Raw genomic sequence first — 14,129 nt, 5'->3', positions numbered from 1 at the left:
AAAGGTGTGTATATACTGACAGATCATGTGACACTTAGATTGCATACAAGTGGACTTCATTTCACTAATTATGTGACTTCTGAAGGTAATTGGTTGCACCAGAAGTTTTTAGGGGCTTCATAACAAAGGGGGTGAATACATATGCACATGCCAATTTTCAGCTCTTTATTTTTTTAAATTCTTTTTTTATATATATTTCTCATTTCATTTAAAAACTAACACTATTTTGTGCAGATTCATCAAATAAAATTCTGATTAAAAAAAAGTTTAAATTACAGGTTGTAATGTAATAAAATAGGTAAAAAGCCAAGGGGGTGAATACTTTTGCAAAGGCACTGTATACAGTATAGAGCATAATGTTTAAACTGAGCATTTACCATTTCTTGGATGTTTGGAATAGATGGTTTTGTCCTCTTTTCATCTTTCATAGAGTCTTCATGGGCCTCTTCTAGCAAAGGCCTCTCCTGCCCTTGGGTAAGAATTTGGACCGGCTCTTCGTAGACTTCATCCTCCTCCTCCTCCTCCTCATCGCAGCCAAACTTCCTTTGAGAAAGATTTCCCTGGTCATCAATCTTCTGTGGTGACTTGGTGTCCTCTTCGCTGCCAATGTCTGGAAGCTCTTCATCATTGATGTCGTCCATCAAGGCGCAGCTGCGCAGTTTAGTGACCCCCATGCTATCCCTCTTCAGAAGTTTCACAAAATTACTCTTGTGATTGGACTCGGGCTGGTTTGGTTCAAGGAGTTTGTTCCTTAATGGGAGTTTGGGCAAGAAACCACCAAATGACAGTCGTGATGTAAGGGATTTAGTCTTCATCTTGAGAGGAGCAGTCACATTAGGTTTCTCATCGTGGGCAACCTGGTCCTCCAATTCAGTGTTATATGGATTGTCAGCGATCAAACCCACAGTTGTAGACCCATAGTCTACAACAGTTAAGGATTCTGTCTCTACAGTGCGTTTGTCAGAGGTGCTTGCAAACTGAGGCAAAGGTGCAGTGCAACTAGACATCACATCAGTGGATTCGCTTATCATGCGCTCAGGTTTTGACTGCAGATCTGCAAGGGTCATTCGCCTGGTCTTTGTTTTCTTTGGTGATAGTTGATCAATTGATGCTGTATTATTAGTGGGAAAGCTTTCTGGTTTAAGAGGAATAAGGCAGTGTTCCTCTCCCAGTTCAGAATTGAATTTGTCCGGAAAGTTAGCAGTAATTTCTGTCATGTGACCATGGGGTACATCAGAGGGACTTGTCAACAGTTCCATTTGTGTTGTGACAGCTTTTGTCATCTCCATTTCATGATCCTCATCAGAAATGCTACACCAAGGTTTGACTGTTGAACAGCTTGTTTCCGTAAAAACGGCTTGGTGTCTGGTAATTCCCATATCTTCCAAATTGGGGGGAACAGCTTCTAAATTGCGTTTGCAATTTCTCTTCAATGAAGAAACACCATTACTTGATGAAGGGCATTTGGCATTCATTGTGTTAATATGTTTGGATTCAGTAGCAACGGTATGGCTCTTTGTCAGTTCTATGTCATCAGATCCAGATGATATAGGTGTCTTAATATCACAGAGGGCTTCAACTCCGAACTGAGATGTTAGCTCCACATGTGCAGGATGTGAAACAATTTCCTCTATGTATGTTCTCTCCGCAGTGAGAGAGTGGCTCATCTCCAAACCATTGTCATCTCCTGAGAGAATAAGTGTTTCATTAGAAGGTAGTACATGGGATAATCTCTGGTCAAACTTGGTTTTGTTTAGAGAAGGCTTCTCCATCCCAATGGATTTGGAATCAATAGCAACAGTCTGGCTCCTTGTGATTTCCATGTCATCCAGAATAGATTCTGCTCTACACAAGCTTTCTTTGTATTTCCCTGCTTGATGGTTACTTGTGGGGAATAATCTGTTCTCTGTCATTTTTGGGCCAAGTCTGTGATCAATAAACACATTGAGAGCTTTGGTCATGTCCATACCACACTCGCTCTCCTCTGAGATATGGCTAGGTTGGTTGTAAGGTGGCATGAAGGATACACTTTTCCTTCTAGGGTTCTGAATGGGATTGACAATATCGAGGCTTTTAGTGTCAATGGCAACCGTCTGACTTCTTCTGATTTCCATGTCGTTATCTGGGTCAGGTATGGCTTCAGAGACACTGTTCCCTGTGCCTAGTCCCTGACACACACTATGAACATCCTCTGAGAACATGTTATATTTAGTGGAGGTGGGTACATGGGATAATCTCTGGTCAAACTTGGTTTTGTTTAGAGAAGGCTTCTCCATCCCAATGGATTTGAAATCAATAGCAACAGTCTGGCTCCTTGTGATGTCCATGTCATCCAGAATAGATTCTGCTCTACACAAGCTTTCTTTGTATTTCCCTGCTTGATGGTTACTTGTGGGGAATAATCTGTTCTCTGTCATTTTTGGGCCAAGTCTGTGATCAATAGACACATTGAGAACTTTGGTCATGTCCATATCACACTCGCTCTCCTCTGAGATATGGCTAGGTTGGTTGTAAGGTGGCATGAAGGATACACTTTTCCTCTCAGTCTGGCTCCTTGTGATTTCCATGTCATCAGAATCTACTCTGAAAGATGACTGGCTTAAGGCGCTTCCCCCAATCCATGGCTGGTCAAACTTTGCACTTTGAACAGACTGAAATACTCCTTTACCGTCTATCAAAGAAGTACAACTCTCAGTCAGATCCGTATTATCTTGTTCAGTTTGCATCAGGGATGGGTTCATAAAGTGAAGCCCCTGTGTAGTAACTGAGCCCACCGGACAGTCTCTCCTCATTGTTGACATAGTTTGTGGCTGATTCTCTTTATCTTCTCCTGACCTACGAGCATTAAGTCGGGCAAAACCTTTTGTGTCTACTTTTTCTGGAGGGGGTGCATTACTATTTAACACCACTGGAGTTGATGATTTAGGAATCATAGGATTCACCTTGGATCCACTTGACTTTGATAGACTTGCAAGGAAATTTTCGAACTCTGGATCTATAATTCTGGCTGGGTTGGAGGCATTTTTAAATGGAGCGCAACTCTCTCTTGCTTCTTTGAAACACCCATTTTCTGTGTTGTCCATTGGGAAAGCATCCCCACAGGTAGGCATACCTGCATTACTCTCATCTGCCACAATTATTGGTGATTCTGATTCAATGATAATTGTGTGACAGTGAGTGGCATCCATGAATACGGAGTCTTCTCCATTGAACATCACTGTATTCTCAGCATAAACATTCTGGGCATCACGGTTGAACATGGCATTTTCCTGTTAGGGAAAAGATTGACATCAGTGACTTTCATCAGACAGAAGAACACATTTTCATAACATTGTGAAACAGTAGCCTAAGTGGGATGGACATGAGTACTTGAACGGATGGAAGCCGTCGCATCATCCCATGAGGATGTCAATTGATGTTCAAAGAAATAGGATTCAGCGATAGAACGATAATATCATTTATGCACAATATTTAAAAAAAAATATTTTAATAATAATAATTTTATTATTCTTTTAATTGACATTAAAACAACCACAACTTTGTTTTCTATGATGACTAGAATGCACGAAAAACACAACATATACTACACTACTTCTGTACCAACAGTTTATCACCATTACCGGTACATTGCACATTGAACATTGCATCATTTCAAACTCAGTGATTGAAATCATGGCTTACCTTATTTCTATGTTGTAAGACATGGAGGGGAGCATTCAACAAGGTTTCTATGCCTATATTAAGGGATCAAAATAAATGAACGAACAGCACATTAGAATGTCTTAAAACAGAAATTATCTGGGAATGCAGAACATTAACTAGAAAAATCCTAAGGATTACCTGTTATTGGTTGAGTCCCATCCTCCATGGTACCCATATGTACCCTTAAGATGAAAGAGAGAAAAAAGCATTAGAACAACCAAACAAAATAAGTGTATGGTAGATCAGAGTTCAACTGATATAAATTATGGCAACTAAGTATTATGATTATAGTATCTATCATCATGATTGAAACTTTTGCTTTGGCTTTTATTTTGTTTTGTCTCAGAATAAAACATGTAAAAAGGGGAGGCAAAATAAGCTATTGCTTCAGCCTACACCTTTCTGTTCATTTTTTTGTTTTACATTTTAATTAATGCCTTATTGATGTGTTTTCTATGTTCATACACAAAAAAGACAGAAATAAATAACAGCAACAGCAACAACAACAACTGCTACCTCTACTACCACCACTACCTTTTCAAGCATGGAAAAATGGGTTAACATAGCCCACTAGATCATTGGTACTTTAGCAAGCTAGTAGACATCATCTGGAGAGAGACAAACTAAGCCATCATACTGATCGGTTCACACATCATTTCTTGTTTGCATGGAAGACGACCTCTGATCACATACAGAAGGGAAACCCGGGAGACATTTTACAAGGGTCTTATCGGAATGATAAATCGACTGATTTCCCCCTGCTGAATCGGGAGTTGCCGTCTAACAGGCTAGTTTTGAAGAGCATGCCAATGGCACTAGTTGTGCAGGTCTGGATTTCTAGTCAAGCTTTATATGGGTCCATCTCAGAGTGTCAGCCTCTAGTGTAGTATTTACAAGTTTGCACTGACTTGGCTGTATCACAATATGGATTTAGACTTACCTCTTATCAAGATTTTCTGCCGCTGTCAATACAAATGAACAAAATCAGTCATGTACAACAGTTCAACCAATAGGGTGACCTATCACGCATCATGGCAACTATATATATATTTTAGATGAAGCAGCAATATGAAGAATCATATATTATTGCAAAGATAAAAAGAAATAGAACATGGAAGAAGCAAGCTTACTCATTGTTAGATGTTGTAGAGGACTACAGACTGGAGAGCCATTTTTCATGTCTCTATAAATCAAAAGGGCACATTTTAGCATGAGCTGAATCCTGAATTGAATCAGATGCATTCTTATACTGTAGATACATTTGTCAATATTTATTTTTGATAAAATGGCTGGGCTATATATCTTTTTTAGGCTATAGGCGAATACTTACTGTGAAAACAGCAGGACATCATCGGACGGAGCAAAACTGACTCTTTTTGAGTTCCTCATTCTCTCCACGGGCTTAGCAATTTTCACCTTGAAACCCCCCCCCCAAATACTTAAATCAGTAACATGACAACTAGCCTAAGCCTTGCTTGGTAGTTGAGAGAGACCATGATTCCTGAACATGTTATCATTACACTAGATTGTGTGGTATGGCTGTCAAAAGATTACTTATCTATTACTGTAGGTTGTAAATAACACTAGCCGTGACATGTTTGTTGAAAGACGTAATTATTACTGTATGTCAACTGCACATGTTATCAATAACAATAGTTTATCATGGTATGGTTGCTGAAGCAGATGATCATATAGGCCTATATGATTAATGTACATGATGTGTTGTCATTAACACTTCTCAAGTATCATTAATTAATATGCCATTTAGCTGACACTTTTATCCAAAGCGATTTACATTGCAGTGAGTACATACATTTTACTGTATATATATTGTCCCAGGCAACATATATACTGTAGGGTAGCATCACTTACCTGATGTTCCTCTTTCTCTGGACCTATTAATTTGTCAGACGTCTGCTGAGTTTTCAGGATCTGAATAGATATCAAATGAAATACTGTTAATTAAAAAGACTTAAATGTGTAGTCCAAAATATATTGTTAGAATATTTGGCCTTTTCAACTTTCCATCTGTTAGATGCACTGATGTACTAACCGAGGAAATACGCCTTGTGGAGGATGATTTTCTGATGATCTTCTGATCTTGATCATTGCTACAAAGAGGAAACCAAACACAAACTTAACAAGCCATTCTTGAAAGGTAAAAAGTGCAAGAGACAATCATTGAGAAAGACATTGATGACATGAGACACATCAAGAGACACGTGTAATTTATTCATGTTGCATTTAGTGCCAGTTCATAAAATGCATTTGTTTGTGATTTATGCCTCATCACTGAATCAGGCTACAGTACATGTAGAATATTAAGAAGAAAAAAAGATAGGATATTGCTAGCTTACAGTAGTTACCAGTAACTGCAATAGACCTATCGCTAAGCCACGCCCCAAAATAGAAATTGTCCAATCATATCACAGCAAAAGTCATTAAAGGCAGAATCATCTTTAAAAAGCATGTCTATTACTTGCTGTGGTAAATCAGAAATTTGCCAACTCCCGCCATTGTAAGTCATTCAGTCACGGTCAGTCAGTCACTGTCAGCTGAAGCGTTGTTTGTTTGTTTGTCCGAGTTTTAGCGACAGGTCCACAGCTGGGCTACAATCAAGCTGACACTCATTACTGTACATAAGTGAACCGTGTCATGTCTTTGAATGCAGCACCTGAATAGATATTCTTAGTAGTTTATACAACCCCGACTACAGATGAAGAGATGAACATCTTGAAATTGACAGAACAACCTTTGAATTTAGAGAGAATTTAGTGTTAATGTGTCACTCACTCGATCCTAGATGCATCGGTCGGCTCCATCTGTCAGCCAAGAAACACACATGTATACTCAGTATAATACTGTCAGATCAGAAACACATATGTACTGTCAGATCAGAAATGGGTTGGATTCATTCAGTACTAGCTGACTTATGTAAGTGTACCGTACGAAAGCACCTGCTACTTGTGATAACCTACGTTGGGTCAAACTGGTACAAACACGCCTGGACGTTGACACATGGATAATTTCTTGCCCCGTAAACGAGACTTCAAGTTAATATAGGCCCTATACATATCATATACATATCATATACATATCATATACATATCATATACATACATATCATACGGCCAGCTTCACAGACAAGGCTTAAACCTAATCCTAGACTACCAAGAGCATCTTCAATGGAAATGTTCCCATAAAGTCTCGTGAACCGGGGATTACGGTTGATTTTATTTGTACATAGCAAGCGTCTAAATCACAGGTCTGTCCATGTGTAACGTTAATGATCAATTAATACATTTATGAACGTGGAACTTGTGTGCATTGCTAGCTAGCTGTATCATATCCAATACTGTTTGTAACTCGTTCAAAGATGAAGCCTGATACATTAGAACAGCTAGCTAGTCATAGAACCAGAAAACAACAGGAAATGAATTGTACCAACGAAACTTTGTCACATACCTCGAGCTGAATGCCAGACCGTACCGTTCAAATGATATATTCTCTAGTTGAACCGTGTTTTCATGTCGCTCGCTAACTTATTTTTCTTGTTCTTTTGTAGCTAGCTAAGGTTGGAGTTACCAGTTTTGAATTTAACCGCCCTCTATTGCGCATGCGCATTTATGTCCACTTCTTCTTCGTCTTCTTCTTTTGGTTCTAACGGCAGCGTGCATCCTTGGTGTTGCATTACTGCCATCTTCTGGAGTTAGTTAACTCCTACAATGTCCGTTTTTATCCGATTTTTCCTATCAATCCTGTTCGCTTAAGCAGATATTACTGCCATCTTCTGGACAAACATTCAACCAAGGAGGTTGCCACAGCCCTTGCTCTGTAGTGCTATTATTTCAATCCTCTGTAAGTGCTATATTTCATGTGGAAATGTCACAGGATTAACTTTCTCCATTGTTTTCGGTGATTCAAGCTTTGATTAAGTACTACTGTATTGGCTGTTCTCGAACAACAATCCCTTCAACTTGGTTTTCACTGACATTTTCAACCTGTCACTGGCCGCGGCAGTTGTCCCCACGGGCTTCAAGTCAACAATCATTGTTCCGGTGCCAAAGAACTCTGCTGCAGCGGGCCTGAATTACTTCCGCCCCGTTGCGCTCACCCCCATCGTCATGAAGTGCTCTCAACCTTCGAGAGGTTGGTCCTGGCCCACCTAAAAACTCCACCTTCCCCCCACACTAGACCCCCGCCAGTTCGCCTAGTGCAAGAACAGATCAACGGAGGACGCCATCTCCACGGCACTTCACTCCACGCTGACCCACCTAGATACAAGCAACACCTACGCAAGGATGCTGTTCATTGACTTCAGCTCAGCATTCAACACCATCATCCCCTCCAAGCTGGTCACCAAACTCAGTGACCTTGGTGTCAGCACCTCCCTCTGCAACTGGACCCTAGACTTCCTAATCAACAGACCCCAGCTCGTCAAATTGGTCAACAGACCCCAGCTCGTCAACTCCTCCTCCACCCTGACCCTAAACACCGGTGTGCCACAGGGCTGTGTCCTGAGCCCTCTACTCCCTCTTCACCTACGACAGCGTGCCGATACCACAGTGGTAGGCCTGATAAGTAACAATAACGAGTTGGCCTACAGGGAGGAGGCGGTGTGTGGTGTGCTGACAACAATCTGGCCTTCAATACCAGTAAGACCAAGGAGATCATTGTGGACTTCAGGAAAACTAGGGGCTGCGTACACTCCCACATCTACATCAATGAGATGGAGGTGGAGTGTATCCCCAGCTTCAAATTCCTGGGTGTCAACATCTCCGAGGACCTCCCTCAACTCCTCTTCCCTGGTCAAAAAGGCGCAGCAGCGCCTATACTTCCTGAGGAGATTGAAGAAAGCCCAGCTGTCTCCCAGGATTCTGGCCAACTTCTACCACTGCACCATTGAGAGCATCCTAAACAACTTCATCACAGTGTAGTACGGCAACTGCATTGTGTCCAACCGGTCGGCACCAGTACATCGGCACCAAACTCCCTACCATCAAGTCCCTCCAGGCAGACCGGTGTCGGCGCAAGGCGACAAGCATCATCAAGGACACCTCATACCCCAGCCACGATCACCTACCATTTTATTGCTAAAGCTATCATTTCTAATTGAAAAGCAATAGGTGTTTGTCCATATGAGCAGTCAATGGTGTCATTGGTGGTTTAAGCTTAGCATTCTGAACGGTAGTGTTTCCCATTTGAACACAAGAGATTTTAATCAATGAAGATTGTGCCAAATGTAGAGAATTGTGTGTAGTGTTTTGCAGAAAATGTGGTTTAGAACTGCAAAATGAGTGAAACGCAGGAAATGTTTGCAGACTTGGTGTAAGATAAAGTACAGTTTCAGGTTTTGGTCATTGGTTTTTGGTCAAGTTCCAGTGTTAGTGTGTAAGCAATAGAAAAAATGCGTCATGTTTTGTATGTTTTAATGTTTTTTGTACAATTGATCTTATGGTCAAGTGCGGGCCCTGTGTCGGAATACTAGGCTTAATAAATTGAATAGACGCCCATTTTTTCCAAATCGTTCCACACAGCCCGGTAGGTGGCGGTAATGCACCTTAAGTTGGTTGCCGACCGCCAGTCAAATGAGAAGAAGAAGAAGGTTTTTAAAAACTCTTTCAGCGCCATTCTAGTAACTGGCAGTAAGTAGTGGCACTGCCTGGTAACTCCTAGCCTGCTATCTCCTCTGAGTTTAAGGTATGGTTGGTTTTATCTATGTTACCTATCTGTATGTAGCTGCTGGCCGGCAACACACTGAATACATCTAGATAGAAGTGGTGAATTGGTTCGCTTCTAGTGTGGAGGTAAACTAGCTAAGTTAGTTAGTTTGCAAGAACGTACGCTAGCTCAGGGTAGGAGACACTCCCTGTTACTGCTCAGCAAGGATGTGTACTTGATCAGCTGAATCAGGTGTGCCGGTGGTGGAACAGATCACATATGTGGAACGGCTGGGGGTCCCCGAGGAGAGGGTTGAAAACCACTGTGCTAGATAGCTATATTTGTTGTCGCATAACACATAATACGGTGGTCTTTCCCCCCCCATTTTTCCCCATTAAAACGCAGTTATTACCTGTCACGATGGCGTCAAAACTTCCCAAATTCGAACAGAAAACAGCTGTCCTCAAGCCTCACAATCACAACATACCAACATTGGCAACACGGTAAATGAGAGATGGTCTGTCGAGTCTTGTTTAGAAAAGCTTTGGTCTAGCTGCTGCTAGCTCACTCAGTGCCGTAATGTAAACACTACTTATAGCCTTGTTCTGTGCATGTACCTCTTTTCCAGAACGAACCTTCCTGCTAAAGTGAATAAAGCCGGGTAAGATTTCATACATTGATGTAGTTTTGTTTTTCCAATTTTACAACCTTGTTGTTTAACAGTTTGTACATTTTGATAGACCCTCTAGCAGATATGGGCACCAGACAGAATTGAGGGACCAGAATCAGCTCTTAGTGGTCGCCAACGAGGAACTCCAGATCCATCTGACTGAAACTAAGGTAGGTTGGCTTTAATGTTTCCCAAGCCGACTCTTGTCATTCCAACTCAAAGCCACACTCTTCTAATTTGGGTTAGGGCTGATTTGTAGCTACATAACATCAAAGGGTGGATTACCAACAAAAAGGTTCAACAATGGACCAAAATGCGTCCATTCCATCTTCACAAAATAACACTTGATTCATCCTAGTGTTCAAGTAATAGCATTACGTGAGAAAAATATGTTTGAAGCCTAGTCTTTATCATTTGTACAGTTATACATTTGATTATACGGTTTCTGTGTGTCTTATGACAAAACGGGTAGATAGATTCATTGATCGTTCTTTGTGATTTTGTAATGATAAATAGCCTATATGTTAGGCTATTCCTCTATCAAATAGTAGGCCACTATTCCTAATCACTGAACATTGCAGGTTGTGGCTTATAGTAATGCTTTAACCATGTCCAATGCAAAGAAAAGCCACACTTTTAGATTTAGAAAGAGTCAAGCCTTTATCTTGCACTGTTTTTACATTCATTGTCTTTCATTTTCCCGGTGTTGTATGCAAACACTTTTTCATGTCATTTCACAGTTTAGAGTTGACCAGCTTGAACATCAGAACACTGACCTCCACGGAGAAAATGCAGATGTCCAGAAACGACTAAAGGAATGTCATGTGTTGCTAATTGCTGGGAATATTAATCCAGGTAATAATTTTACCCTCTTGACTGAAAATCCTTGAACTAATCCATTCAACTTCAATTCTACGTTGTTGTGAACTGATTAGCTTTCTATGAGCATAACCTTTTCCTCATAACTAAAATTCCTTAGTTTCAGGAGAGAGAATTGGAGAAACCAATCAGCACAATGAAGATCAACGGAGAGAGGTGATGGTAAGAACTTTTTGGTTCAGGATTTTTCCATCAGTATTAGGGCTCTTTTCCAGCTGACCATAAGAGAGGAAGTGGTGGCATTGTTTGAGGTGTGTCCTTGCGGGGACGTTTGATTGGTACTCATGATTGAGTGGTCAAGCCCTCAACACACCTCATTTGCTTGATTCTGTGTATCATGCGGCCCTAAAGTAAATCACTAACAAGCATCATTGTGATCCCTACAGTGCTGTTGGATGGTCTTCAAGATTACTCTATACTCTATAAGGCCATTCTAGGAATTGCCACTTTATCTATGTTTATCTTTCATTCAATCTGAAATGAATACCAGCTTTGCACTCACTCTCTGAGGAATGCAATTGTCAATAGGACAATTTATGACTACTGTATGTATATGTATACGTGTGTAATCGCATTGAACAGAATGCAGGTCTATGCTTGTTTTTTTTATGGTGTCTATCAAATTTATTTTCAGTGTTTTATCCTTGTAACTTGTTTGTATTGTAAGTGTGTCCGTGTCTGCAATTTGCTTTACAATGTATGCAAGTTTGTGATTTTGCCCCAACAGATATCACCACAAAACGTACAAAATGACTTCTGAGACACCCCTGAGTAATGGCGCCACGCCATACATTAGATCAACAATTCGTGACGTTAGAATTATAAGGTTCTATCTCCATTTTTGTCAAAATTGAGTTTTTTACATAATCTGATCCATTAGGTGTTTAATGCCTGTGTGGTATTATTTTAAAAATGTTGACATTTTTTAGTTAGTAATTCATAAAATACAAAGGTTCCATCTCACAAAACATAATGGAATGTAAAAACTTTGACGCTCAATATCTCTGAACTACCCTAAACGGAGATAGAACCTTATAATTCTAAGCTCACGAATTGTGTTTGGTTGTTAAAATAGAGCCCCAGTCTGACTCTTACTTGCTCTCATCTTTAATGATATAACCATAAACCTAGACACTGCAAGAAGAGACTGGGAAAAGACTACATTCGTCCTGAGTAGCAGGACTGGGACCTTGCTGTTAACATTAATGTTATGTCTTTCATCTCTAATTACACAGAATGTGTCCAGAGATCTGTTAGGTGAACTGAGGACTTTTGATGATGTGGCATCAAACATAAGTGCTCGGCTGGACGTAAGTGCTTTCGGTTTCATTCTGACATTTTAAGCAGAATATAATGCAATGCTTTCTTTGAGTTGTAGAGCATGTTTTATATTGGCCCCTCATTCATTTCCAGGGTATCTGCGGTGTCTTGAAAAGTAGTAAAAGTTGCTAAATCAATTTTGGGAAAATCAAGACCCTTAATAAGTATTAAAAAGTCTTATCACGATTTTATGAGGTCTTGAATTTTGTTGGTATTTTTCTGAATTAGACTCTGTCCAAAGAGTTTGAGTCCTATTTTTTTTTTGTAAAAGTTTGTGAATTTATTCGTTTTATTAAAAAACAAAGATGAACCGGAAATTCTGTTGTATGATGGTGGTGGTCTAGTCTATTCCAAACTAAAACTGTGAAGTTAAAGGTGTCACTGATGTAAACGGTTACAGCTTGAAGTGGCGGTGAGGTCTGGAAAAATATTGACAAGGTCTTTAAAAAGTCTGAGAAAGGTATTGAAATTAACCTCAAGATTCCTGTATATACCCTGATTTCCAGGATGTCCAAAAGACAATGCAGGATCTGACTGAAGCTCGGAAGCAGCTCATGCAGGAGAGGGAGAACTTTTCTTTCGATGTTGAAGAAATGGAGAAAGCTCTTGAGGAAGCAGAGAAGCTCTTATTGGAGTAGAGGAATTTGTATGTCCTTGCTTTGAATGTACTGTAAATGTAAAAAAAAAAAAAAAAAATTAAGATTGAATAACAATGTATCCCATCCCTTTCCTAACTTACCTTGATCTTTAATTGCAAATGAAATGCTATTCTCTTTATAAATGTTGTTACTCTTTTTAAAAAATGTACTGTAAATGTAAAAAAATAATAATTAAGATTGAATAAAAATGTATCCCATCCCTTTCCTAACTTACCTTGATCTTTAATTGCAAATGAAATGCTATTCTCTTTATAAATGTTGTTACTCTTTTTTTAAAATCCAGATTACTAAATTACTCTTTTAAAACCCAGTTGTCGCATCAAGTACATTTGTTACCGTAATAATTATGAATTATGTACACATATTCTGTGATATTTAGACAATAGAAAACCAAAATAATTTCTCCAAAGGTACACTATGCATCCGTTTAATGATAAATGGGATATTTCGTTTTGATTGAAAAAGACCATAAGTAGCTCATTTTTAACCTAGAACATTGTCAACATTCACAAATGAGGGCCACCTCGTGGCCACTAGTCAGAAAACAAGCAATGTTATTCCTCTACAACTACAGATATACTGTATTATAGACAATACAATACAAGCTATTCAAATGGTGCACTTTTAATAATAATGACCAGATGATGCCGGATGGAGGCCGGTTGTTGCTAAATAATTTCTCTGAATGCTTTCCTCAAATAATTTCCTTATTGTGTTATGTACCGTATGCAACAAAAGGCTTCATACGCCGACAACGTTTTTTTTGGGACAGGCTCCCTTGTTAAAGGTATCCAGGAAAATTAAATAAAAGATTAATAGAACTTTTCATTTTTAGTGTCACTGAGTCTGAATCAATTATTAGATGAACATGGTTTGGAACATTTTTGTTAATACTTAATTTACATATGGACTTTAATGTTTAGATTTATTGTCTGGATTGTTTGACTTAATACCAATGTCTGGTGCAAATTTCACTTGAATAGGCTCATTGGAAATACATTTACTAGACACAATGTTGATGTATTCAATACTTATTTCCCCCACTGTACTTCAGTGTGAACGGTCGGCTGGTATTGGCATACTTATTATGAATTTAGTAGGCAGTATGCAGTATATACTAATTGAGTATGTAGTATGCAGTATGCTAGTATGCGATTTCAAACACAGCCTATCACAAGTAGCCACAAGGTGGCACCGGCTACACTCGGTTTTTATCACAAGACGATCCAGAAACGCGT

At 39.6% G+C, this 14,129-nt stretch overlaps 1 long non-coding RNA gene across 1 annotated transcript; it reads left to right on the top strand.

Moving 5' to 3' along the window:
• Positions 1–10,102: 10,102 nt before the first annotated feature.
• On the top strand, positions 10,103–12,802 carry LOC308152679. Its single transcript, XR_013937342.1, has 5 exons — positions 10,103–10,203; positions 10,774–10,888; positions 11,013–11,074; positions 12,148–12,222; positions 12,739–12,802. It is a non-coding gene; the product is annotated as an uncharacterized lncRNA (long non-coding RNA).
• The last annotated feature ends 1,327 nt before the right edge of the window (positions 12,803–14,129 follow it).

The sequence above is a fragment of the Nansenia antarctica genome (genome assembly GCF_963989245.1).
Source record: "Nansenia antarctica genome assembly, chromosome: 3".
Lineage (NCBI taxonomy): Eukaryota > Metazoa > Chordata > Actinopteri > Argentiniformes > Microstomatidae > Nansenia > Nansenia antarctica.
This window is presented reverse-complemented; position numbering and strand designations above follow the sequence as displayed.